The sequence below is a fragment of the Hydra vulgaris genome, chromosome 08, assembly GCF_038396675.1.
Source record: "Hydra vulgaris chromosome 08, alternate assembly HydraT2T_AEP".
Classification (NCBI taxonomy): domain Eukaryota; kingdom Metazoa; phylum Cnidaria; class Hydrozoa; order Anthoathecata; family Hydridae; genus Hydra; species Hydra vulgaris.
Window position 1 is genome coordinate 67,086,919 of NC_088927.1, and position 12,886 is coordinate 67,099,804.

The following is a 12,886-nucleotide window of genomic DNA, read 5'->3' on the forward strand; positions in this document are numbered from 1 at the left end:
AGCATAAAGTGATGCTTTGGGATTATTCTCTTTTTTGGGTAAACTGATTTAAAGTAGTAATGATTCTCTTCAATTAAAATTTCAAGTTAAGTAATAAGACCATCTGTAATTTCCGGAGCAAAAATATTATCCAAACACCCTAGTAACAGAATCGGATGTTTCCAGTCGGATTCTTCATCTGGAATATAATTTCCGATCATGAGAGGCAAATTCTGTATCTAGCACCATGCTTCAGCAGCTTGAATGAGTAAATTTTGAAGATTTATTTTTGGTGGTTTGCTATTTTTGTCTGCTAAGGAGTAATTAAAATTATTTATGGCATTATTTATATCTAAAGCAGATATAATTTTTTTTTCTGTGAGAGTCCGTAAAACTATGCATATTTCTAATGGCACTACTCCTTCCAACAAATCATGCATACAATCAACAGCACTATGTTCTACACAGTGAAACCAGTTGAGACAATTTAGAGAACAACCATGTTTTATGCCAGTTTTAGAAGGATCATAATCAGCTGATTGAGATTCAACTATACACTGATTGTAGTCAGCTATTGATCGTTTTTCAAAAGCTATTGACCTATAAGTTTCTTGCAATTCAGATATTTGTTTTTGTGCGACATATTTTTTATGGAAAGTTTTCGTGCGACATATTTTTGTGTAATGAGTACATACATAATGAGTACATTTGCAAAAACGACAAAAATATGTCGCACAAAAACTTTCCATAAAACCAAATAAAGAATGTGCTCCTAAATTATCTGCTGAAAAAATTACTTTTATCGCATGAATAGTTACTTCCATTCCATTTACTATAACTTGAAACTATATCCTTGCTCACTTTCTAATTCTTGAAGCTGATACAAAACATTTTTTTAAATATTGTCATACGAATAGCTAGTAATATGTGCATCTAAAGCATACCATAGTCCAATCAAATAAGTGCTGTCTTTCTTAGACTTATACTCTGGCAAAACATTTTGGACTTGCATGTATAAAGCCTCGAGTTTATGAACAATTGTGTGACTTCCTTGCACATTTGTAACTTTAAATGCTTTAACAAAAAAATGAAGTAAAAATGTTTTCGGAAATTTTTGGAGAAAAGGATGTAATTGTTAAATCTTTGTGTGTCAAAGAAATCTCTAACTCTGGTTGTAATTGATCTAGGACTGCACATTGGAAAAATAATTTTTCCTGATACTTACTCCATTATCTTTGCAAGAATCTGATCAATTGGAATAAAATAACATTTATCTTCTACAGTTACAGAATGAATTGATTTTATACCGGCTGGAAATCTTTGTTCTAATTGCATGCCAAGAGTTATTTCTATTGGTTTTATAAAAAACCCATTATCAACTAACCACTTCTCTCTTTTACAAATTGTATCAATGTTATCTGTTATATTACAAATGCTTTGCATTTTCATTAAAGCTTTATTGATAATTGTATTATTATGCGTTAAATTTAACTGGATTATCAGATCTTTAAGCAATTATGAACCAAAAAATGACGTCGTTAACAACTCCAATCAAAAAAAATATATATACATATATATATATATATATATATATATATATATATATATATATATATATATATATATATATATATATATATATTTATATATTTATATATATAAATATATATATATATATTTATATATATTTATATATATTTATATATGTTTATACATATATATATATATAAATATATATGTATATATATATATATATATATATAAATATATAAATATATATATATATATATTTATATATATATATATATATGTATTTATACATATATATATATATATATATAAAATTAAATACTTAAGCAAATAAAAAAAAAACCAACTAGTAGTAGTAGTTGAACTTGTAGCTTTGATTTTGCAGGGTTTTATAGCGTACTTTTAGCTTTATGAAACTAATAAAAAATCTATTGCATTTATCAAAAGTGGATTTGACTTCTGAACCTCTCGATGTCAATCCATGAAAATTTTAAATATGAAAAATCTACAGAGGTGGCACTTCATATTTTTTGGAAACCTTTTTAATAAGAAGTTCAATTTTTAACGACGGATTGGAATATTTAATCCGTTAAATTAACGAAACTTCGAAGAATCCGTAAATAGTTTATTTTTATTCGTAAATAGTTAATTTTGCGGTTTTCAGTTACGAACTATTTCGTTAATTTAAAGAAAAAACGCAATCCGTTACTTTTTTTAACGGATTGTTTTTGTAGTATATATATATATATATATATATATATATATATATATATATATATATATATATATATATATATATATATATATATATATATATATATATATATATATATATATATATATATAGAGGTAGAATACTGATACATGAACTACTGGTTTTGGTTGGGGCGGCAGTTTTTTATATTAATTTTTTATTATTCAAACTGAATCTAGTTAAAAAAAAGAAAACGCTTCAGTTTGTAAGAGTATATTATTTTGCTACTTAAAAACAAAAAGAAAATTATAATAAGATTCACACAGACAATAGACTAATGGATCGAGCTTAAAAACGTATTAAAAATGGGTTTTCACTTTCCAGGCTTCCGCCGGATTAGAATAAATTATAGTTCCCTCTAAATAAAGCTTTGATTTAATGTTGATTTGGTGCTTCAAGGCAACCTTGATTTCATATTGATTTACTTACTGTCCAAAATGTTAGCCACTTTTAAACGTTGATTTAATATATTAAAAAAACGGTGACCAAAGGTCGCTTTTCAACGTTTAATCAACAATTAAATTGGATAATGGTAAAAAATCTTAATAGAATACTTAAAAAAATTCTTAAAAGGTAAATAAAGAAAAGTAGGCATTGCGTGTGCAAGAATGTTTTTTACTAAATTTAATCGTAAAAATTTTTATAACTTTACAACTTGAAAAACAACAAACACTAAGTCAACATGAAAATTTAGATTAGCTTGTTTTTGCTTAAATCAATTAAGTTGCTAGCAGTAGAACATCAACTAGCCAATGTAACCTTAAAATCGTTGCTAGCCTTGACTTTTCTTTGAGTAAATCCACATCAGATTGTGAAATGCATATTTCAAAAATGGTTTCTGTTGATAAAGAACTAAATATGCTTAATGATTATGTGGGTTGCAGCTGTAATACTTATCTATCTAAAAAATGGAAGAAATTATATTTATAAATTAATTGTTTTTAATATCATATAACAGTTTTTAAATTTAACATTAAAAAAACAACATTAGTTTTTATCAATCTGGGCCATTCAACTTAATAAACATTTTGAAAATCCTTTAAGAAATTGAACAAAATGATGAAAAATTTTAAGCAAACCTCGCTAAACACATTTAAAAAATGTATCTTTTTAAAAACTTATTTACCCTGTAAAGATAAATGTTTTCTCTGTTGTCCTCTGTATTTGGAATGTTTTTGCAAATTTTGTTTTTGAAATTTTCTATATTAGAAAAGGTGTAGTAAAAGCAATTTTTAAATAAATATTGAATGATATTTACACACTTACAATTATTTTTTTTTACCAATATATTTGAAGACAACTTCAATTTTCGTGGACTGCGTTTGTTTCTTTTAAAATGTCAATTGTGTTTTGGCTATTTGAAACCTCGGTGCTTCAGAATCAATTACAATGTCTTTTTTAATAAAGGGTTTGTGTTACTTTTACGAAATATGTTAACATGCTTTATTTGAAAGCCGGTTAAATTTCTTTTGGTTATTTGAATCCTTTAAATGTCTTCCATATTCTTTTAGTCCCTCATTACTAAATAACACATTTTTATCATTATCACAAAATGCCACTGTCATTATTTTTCCTAAATATATATTTTCTAAATTGGACATATTTTTAAAAAAATGTATGTGATGTTTAATTCATAATTTGAAAAGGCCAGACAAATTTATTTTTTTTTAAATAAAAAAAATTTTAATAAGTTTTACTTCCGCTTTGGTCATCTCTTGTCTTTTGTGTCGGTTTCAATTTTGATATATCTGCTGCTTTTTCCAAGTGAGTTTGAGCTTCTTCATAACACTCTATAAAGGCAAATATACTAAAAAAAAAATTTTTCGTCCACCTTTCCATACTTGCGTGGCTGAGATCTTTTACATCATTTATCAATATCTAACAAAAATGATATTAAAAAGTTTGCGACAAAGTACAATCTAATTTAATTATTTTACCTATTATTATTATAGTGATATACGAATCTGAGGTGTACAAAACCTTAGCGGGTTTATCCGCCAATCAAAATTTGGTGCCTGCAAGCTAGTGAAACCCTTTCAAATTGAAGTGGAATTTTTAAATGGAAGCCAGCAGCATTTCTTATCATTTTTTATCCAACATTTGGCCACCACTTCTACTTCTTTAATATTTCCATTTGTAAATTTAAAAATGGTAAATGACATTTCAATAATCTGGTGCTTTTGATTCTAAAAAATTTTATAAATTTAGAAACATTTATTTCGTCATTTATAAGCATTTTACAACGATCTTGTTGTACAATTTTTAAATAATAAAATTTAAGTAATAAAATTTAAATATTAAAAAAAAAAATCAATTAAGACAGGAGCAAGTAAAAGACAGGAGTCTTGTCATCAAGCCTCTTTAGTAAGCGTAAAATATTTTTTATAAAGTTCTCATTATATAAATTTACAAATACTCGTTATATAAAACAAGTTAAGACATAATTACAACAACAATACAACAATTGCAAAAATTAAATAAATACATACAGTAAGAAATATTACAAGATTTTTTTTTTTCTTTAAAAATTCAAAAATATGTTTGTGTCTGTTAATTCAAGTAAATACTGTTTAACTATATTTTTAAAACAATTTATTAAAGTTATACTTTTCATATTTTCATTAAGAACTATGTTCCACAGACGAGGCCCTCTATATGAAATTGAGTAATCAGATGATTTAAGAGTTGATTTGGGTAAATTATAATTATGGATAGAGCACCTCGTTAAGTATTTATGATTTAATTTTAGAAATCGGTTATTAAAGAATTTTGGAAGCATGTCATTTTGATATTTAAACATGAATAACAAGTTTTGGAACACGTTTAACTCATAGACATTAAGAGCTTTTATTTCCCGGAGTAACAGCTTGGAGTGGGCGCATCTATGCACATTACATATAATTCTACTGGCTTGTTTTTGCTTAATGCTGAGCGGCAAGTACTTGCCCAAGTAATATTACAATAGCGTATCTAGCTATGGATAAAAGAGTAATATAAATCTATTAAATATTTTTTACTTAGTAGGTGTTTTGTTTTATGCATAATGCCTATAGTTTTAGAAATTTTGTTTTCAACTAGCGTAATATGATTCTTCCAATTGAGATGTTCATCAAATATTATTCCTAAAACTTTAAGTGATGAAACTCTGCTTACTATATTGTTATTTATTATTAGCTGAGGAAGTTGCAGAGGCAAGTCATCGGATTTAGATTGATGATGAAATAAAATGTACTTAGTTTTACTGATATTCAAAGAGATTTGTTTGATTTAAACCAGTCATTTAGGTTTTCCAGCTCACTATTTACTGTAAAGAAAATTGTTTTTGTATTGGAATGGGTATAAAAAAGATTAGCGTCATCAGCAATAAAAAAAAAAAATTAGGCATGTTTGAAGTTAGGTAAATATCATTTACGTAAACCAGAAATAGTAAGGATCCAAGAATAGCGCCTTTAGGAACTCCGCAGCTTATTGTTTCTAACTTTGTACACGTTGAATCATAAGATATTCCTTGTTTTCTATTTTTAAGGTAACTTTGCAGCCATTTTAAGTTGCTATTTATTACTTCATATGTTTCTAGTTTGTACAAGGGAATTTTATGATTAACAGTGTCAAAGGCTTTTGACAAGTCAATGAACAAGCCGACAGTATAATTTTTGTTAGCAAACCCATCCAGAATTTGACTGGCTAAATCAGTTACTACATGATGTGTTGAATGCCCTTTTCGAAAACCAAACTGTTTGCTGTATAAGATATTATGTTTTTCAAATTAACTATACAGTCTGTTATACATCATACGCTCAAGCAACTTTGAAAAACAAGAAAGGATAGATATAGGTCTGTAGTTAGATGGTGTAGAATCGTTTTTGTATACAGGGACTACTCTTGCTATTTTTAATTGACAAGAAAAAATACCAGTTGTTATTGAAAGATTGAAGATAAACAAAAGAGGTAATTTAATAACATCAAAAACAGCTTTTAGAACATTCATTAGCATCATTGCACTCAGTTAAAAAATTCTAATCAATTTCTGTTAATAATTCTTGAAATTTTATAATAGATTGGTTGTTTATTTGTCTTAGATGTGTTGCGAATAAATTTTTAGATTCAGGAATTAAAGAGTAATGTATAAGAAAATTTGGAAAATGATCGCTGATATCAGTTTTTAATATTCCACTTTTGATTTAGCAAGTCATGGCAATATTTGTGATAATGTTATCAATAATTGAAGAAGTATTGCGTGTTACGTGCGTTGGTTTGTTAATTACAGGTATTAAACTGTTCTGAAGTAGAGTATTTACAAACCGTTTAGCGTAGGAATCATTATTTATTTTTTGAATATTTATGTTAAAATCACCAATTAAGTAAATATATTTTTTAATGACTTTTGGCAATATATTTTTCAAGTGTCTTTCAAACGCTTCAAAATTACCATTAGATGGTCTGTAAAGAGAAGTTATAAAAATATTTTTGGTTTTCTGATATCAATAAATAAACATATAAATTTTTGTTCAGAAACCACAAATGAGATTTAAAATTGTTGTTGCATACACATTTCATCATATGTTATACATAATGTGTGACCACCTTTTGCTTTAATTATTACCTGCAGTTGATCTGGCATACCTCTAATTAACTTGTCACACATATCCTTGATCTCATCATCATAAAACCACACATAAACCAGGCGTTTTAGGACTATTTTATGGGTTTTTGGCACTTAATGAGTTTTAACCTTAAGCTCATCCCAATGTGACTTTGTAGATACATGTAAGGACAATTCTCTGGCTATGGGAGTACCTTATTGTCATTTTTTGTCATCCAATCGTAGACTTTGCGTACCGTGTAGCATGGAGCTGAGTCCCGCTGAAAAATACAGGTGCTATTCTGGAACCAGTCTCGTATTTAGGGTTTCTAATGGGTACTGAGCATTTCAATGTACTTTCTGCATTCATTGTGCTCTGTGCAATGTGCCGACAACTTGTCCCGCGGGTGGATATTGCACCCAACACCATGATTTTTTTGGGAAATTTTACTGTCTGATGAAGGCAATCTTCCCTAAACCTTCCTGGTCTTCCTCTTACAGTCTGAACTCTGTCATCTAATACTATGATGGTAGACTAATCTAAAAAGATGATTATTGACCAGACCTCATCTTTCCAGTCTTTTTGCGCCCGGGCCCATTTCATGCGTGTTTGCTTCATTTTCTCAGTAAGCCGAGGTTTTTTTCTTGGGCGTTAAGCAAGAAACCCAGTTTCAAAAAATTTTTGATTAACAGCCATTCGACTTGTTTTCACACCTTCCTCTTTAAAAATAGCAACAATTTTTTCTACTTGAAGCTTTTCCGTCGAATCGGCACAGCTTTGCTATTTTGTTATCTGTTTGAGGAGTATTTTTTCTCTTACGGTTACGGTTTTTCAATCCTCTTTACTTTGAGGCTCTTTCCTTTATCATATATTTACTTCTATCTGCACACAGATGAGGTTGATACCTTCTATATTTTGCTGCTTCCTTCTGGCTTATTTCTGTGTTTTTCAGTAAAATTTCAATTTGTTTCTTTTTTCTAGCGCTCAGGTTACTCGTTTTTCCCATACCATGGTCTTGAAAAAGCAAAATTTCTCAAAAACTTCAAATTTCAATTTTAGCTCTTTGAATTTACCAATGTATAACAGCAGCTGGTGTTATTCATTGTATATATTTGGTATACTTAAATATTTTTATAACTATTACATGTATTTTTGTAGTTATAACAGGTTTTCATTAACAAACTTTTAAAATTTAAAAATTGAAGTGGATCAAATCCCTCTGAAAATTGTTTTATGAAATAAAAATTTGACAGGTTTATTATTATATTATAATTATAAATATACATTTATTATTATTATTATTTTTATTATTACTATTATTATTATTTTTATTATTATTATTATTTTCATTATTATTATTATTATTATTATTTTTATTATTATTATTATTATTATTATTATTATTATTTTTATTATTATTACAAAATGGAAAGTTATAAAAAGTTGGTACCAAAATATTATTTTATAAGAAGTTGGTACCAAAGTTATTACGTTTTATTTTGCTGTTGCGCGCAAATATATTTTTTTAATTTAAATTCGCGCAATTATTTTATTTTTTTTATTTTTATAAGTTTAGGAATATTGCAGATTGAAGTCTTTATATACATATCAAGTTTTTAGTTTTGTATATTAGGCAAAAATATGTTTTTATCCGTATTTTTTAAACAACGCAATTTATTTTTACGATTTAAATATCTAAACAAAAATCGTAATTTTCTAACTTAATTGAAAGAAAAAAACCTACCAAAAATGGAAACAATACTCAGATGTCCTACTTAGGGTTGCTCTATTATATAGTTTACTGATTAATGACGTTTTCATTTTTGATCGACCAATTTAAAAGCCTTTGTCTATAAGAATCAGACAGCTGCGACTACTGAATGTCATCTTTTTAGTTATTCTTCACATATTTGCTTTGCATAATAGATGGAATGACAAATCCAAAATATTTTTGTCAAAGTATTAGTTCAGCCATGCCGGTACTTTGAAAACTTGACGAATTTTAGTCAATTTACTAATTATGCATTATGTCATACTTTATGAAGCTATAATTGAGATATTATTTATTTTAATAAGTTTTGTCTACTTGTTTATAACAGCCAGCTTCATGTTTTACTAGAAAAAATTTCTTTGTTGTCTAAAAATCATTGTCAAAAAGTTGATTTTAGACAATGATTTCTAGACAACGAAGATAATGGCTTCAATAGTTACTGCTTCTTAAATTTTGTATTTCTCGCATTTTAGACGCATTGTCTAAAATGCGAATAAAAATAAAATTGCGCGTGGCTGCATTGGCATCTCAAAAAATCAGCCATGTAAAACACGTTTTGGAAATAACTATTACAACTTTAGAACGCTTTAAAAACTGAAGCCAAAAGATTTGAAAATAACCTTAACTGGAAGTTTGACATAAAGGTGTAAACCCTATAGAAAAATCAATTTAAAAAAAGTTAAAAACCTGATTTTCTTCACAATATATACACATATTTAGATATATAATAAATACTTTAGAACATCAAATAAAAAGTATGTGAGTGAATAAACTGAATCGAAAATATTCTACTTATTTCCTACGAGGAAGTTTCAAGATGCTATTCAAGATAACGTTAGTTTTATCAAAGTCATTTACAAATACAGTGAAATCTTGTTGGAATAAAATTTGATTTCCTCCTAGTTACGGATTTGCTATGTTACTGTCCATTTGTCACATGCTGCTACGTATTCCCTGCACGAAACAGGGAAAAAAATGCAATACTAGACAAAGTTTACGTATTTGCGATATGTTTTTTCATTTTTTATTCTTCTAGCTAATTCATTGTGTTTTGATGAACATGAGCTCTTAATACAATTAATAACTGCTGAACGCAGAGCCAATGACATGTAATTACCAATTTATTTTTAAATTAGTTTAATAACACTTACAATACAAAGGAAGCGTTTTTTTAATAACAATACACAATTATTAACGTGGATATCATTAATTTTTGTCAAAACTATTATCAAGTAAATTTGGGGTTCAATTTTACAATAATGCCAGGGATGTTGAATTAGTGTTATTAATTTACAAAATAATTTCGTCAATAATATAAGAATAAAAATACATATAAAATATACTTCTTTGTAAGCAACCAAAAACATGTCCTTATTTTGTGTCATTACGAAAATATTATGGTTTTTTAATATTTTATTCATTTTTCAAATTGATTCCTCAAGTGGATAAGTTAAGATCGCACGTAAATTTTTTCATATATGGCAGTCTACATTTTTATGAACATATTTTCAGTTAATTTTTTTTTCAAATCTTTTGGCTTCAGTTTTTACAGCGGTTTAAAGTTGGAACATTTTTTCCTAAAACATGTTTCTTACAGCTGATTTTTTGAGATTCGAATGCAACCACGCGGATTTTAATTTTTAATGGAAGATTAGACCTACAGCTACCATATGGTGTAAAAAAGTCCGCGTGGCTATGTTACCTTCAATAATTACGGCTTCTTAAAGCTTGTACTTTTTCACAATGATTGTACTTTTAGTTTATAATTTCTAGACAGAGAACAACTTTTTATTTTTTATCTTATATTTTTCTAGTAAAGCTTGTAGCTGGCTGTTATTAATAAGTTGAAAAAACATTTTAAAATGAATAAAATTTAACTTATAGCTTCTTAAAGTATGGTATAATGCAAAATAAGCAAATTGACTAGAATTCGTCCAATTTTCAAAGTACCGCCATGGCCAAACGACAGACAAAAATATTTTGTTATTATCATTGCATCTATTATACAAAGCAAATATATAAAAAAAAGAGTGAAATTGGTGTAATTAAGCGTTTTTTTTTGTTTTGTTTTTCAAAATTGTCTGATTCTAGAGACAATGGCTCCTAAAAAACTTTCGTATTCGCCAGACAATATAATTTTTAGCAAACTATAGGTGATTTTCAATTCAGCATATTAGTTTGTTTTTTGCGTATTTTTTTGAAATTTTGTGCCATAAGCGCAGCGGAGTGTACAAAGATCAACTGTCATTGACAGCTTAATTTTCAATAAAGTACTTATTCAGGTCGGGGGAGCCGATTAGAAAGGAAGCCTACAAGAGAGGAAGGGTGTATAAGACAGCGACAGCAAATGCACTTTGACTATTTCTTGTTCTCTCTCCTAAAACTTGATTTTTTTTTTCACTAAAAAATAATCTTTCCGCAACTTAACAATAGTTACAAGTTTTTCACAACACCATAATAATCTTCCATTAAATAGCAATATACAAAAAATACTGTTGAAATATACGTAAAAAGCAAAAGGATTAATAATTGATAACATATTGAGAATTTTGATAAATTAAATAATCTGGTTATAAAGAACTGAGTTAAGTCTTATCATTCAGCCCTAAAGTATTCGAGAACATGCACATACACATTTTATACAATAAGTTTCTATCTTATAAAATTTTATAACATAAGTATCTATGTTTTAAAATGTTAAAAGAACTTTTATAATTAGATATTTAAAAGCAATAGTTATTCAGGCTTTTTATTTTATAAGTTTTTAAGCAACAAATATTTTTAATATTTATATAGGAAAAGACTGGGCAAGATGGCGAATGTTTTGAAAGACCTGTATTGTTGCAAAACTATCAGTAATAAACTAATAATACTATGTCAGTATGTTTATGTTATCATAATGGTTTATTGCCTGCATATATTTGCAGTAAAAAAATTTTAAATTAAAATTAAAATAAAAAGTTCATTTATTTGTCATCTGGTCACGTAACCATGGCAACAAAAAAAAATTTATTGAAAAATATTTTTAAACTACCTGCTACTCTAACTAAAGTAACAAAAATAAACACTTGTCGCACAAAAATATTTCTAAAAATGTTATACCAGAAGGACACCTTTCCTTTTGAATAACCAAAACCGAGAAATTTTTTTTTTAGTGCTAAAAGTAAAGTTATGCGTATAAAATTGCGTTGATAATACTTAAAAAAAAACAATTGGCGTTTTAACATACAAGATGTAAATACAGATATGTTTTCACCCACTTTTTAAGTTTTTTAATGATATGAAATGCCATCTTGCCCCATTCGCCATCATGTTGTGTTTTCCTCTACAAAAGAAATCTTAAAAGTCAAAGTTATTCTTTAAATTACTATTTCTATTAAAACTCATTGTTTGTTTTCTCTATTATAATAATTATTGATTTCCTTTTTTTTTATCTTTATTATTATCTACTAATTTGTGCGTGTGCGTGCGTGCATGCGTGTATCTTTTAATTTGATTCTTTTTGTTTTGTAAAAATTACATTATTCATATTGAGATTTTTTTTAAATAAATTCGTTTATATTAGGAACTAGATTGTTGAACTTTTTAATAATTTTTATTTTCCGTAAGTGTATTCCAAAAATAATTTGTTATAAGGGATAGGGCGTAAAGAAAGAGACAAATTTTGCCAATTAATTTTGTAATGTTGCATTCGAACAAAACAATTCATTGCAAAAGTGAAGCGAAATCTTGTATCTAACAAGAAAACAAAGTCAGTTAGAAAAATTGACATAGAAGCAAGTTGTTCATCTTGAACTGTTCGTAGAATAGTTAACGAGGACTTAAAGTTGAAAGCGTACAAAAAATTTCGTGTTCCTGCATTAACTGCAGCTCACATCAAAAAAAGAAAGTTGTTTTCTCTTTGAATAACTTGCCGACTTGCCGAAAAATCCTATTTTCAGATGAGAAGATATTCAATCAAGATGCGCAATACAATCGTCAAAACGACAGAATTTATGCTGAATGAGGACAAGCTGCTAACGAAGGCATTGGCCTTCATCCAGTACATAAATTTTCTTTTAAAGTCATAGTTTGGTGTAGACCCACTTTTAATGGACCAACCAAATTAGTAGTTAAGCCAGATAATATGAGCTTTAATTCTGATTTTTACATAAAAAATGTCCTACCAATCGTTAAACTAGAAGGAATTCGACTAATTGGAGATAATTTTATCTATCAACAAGATGGCAGCGCGTCACACACAAGCAAACAAACTATCAAAAACCTTGA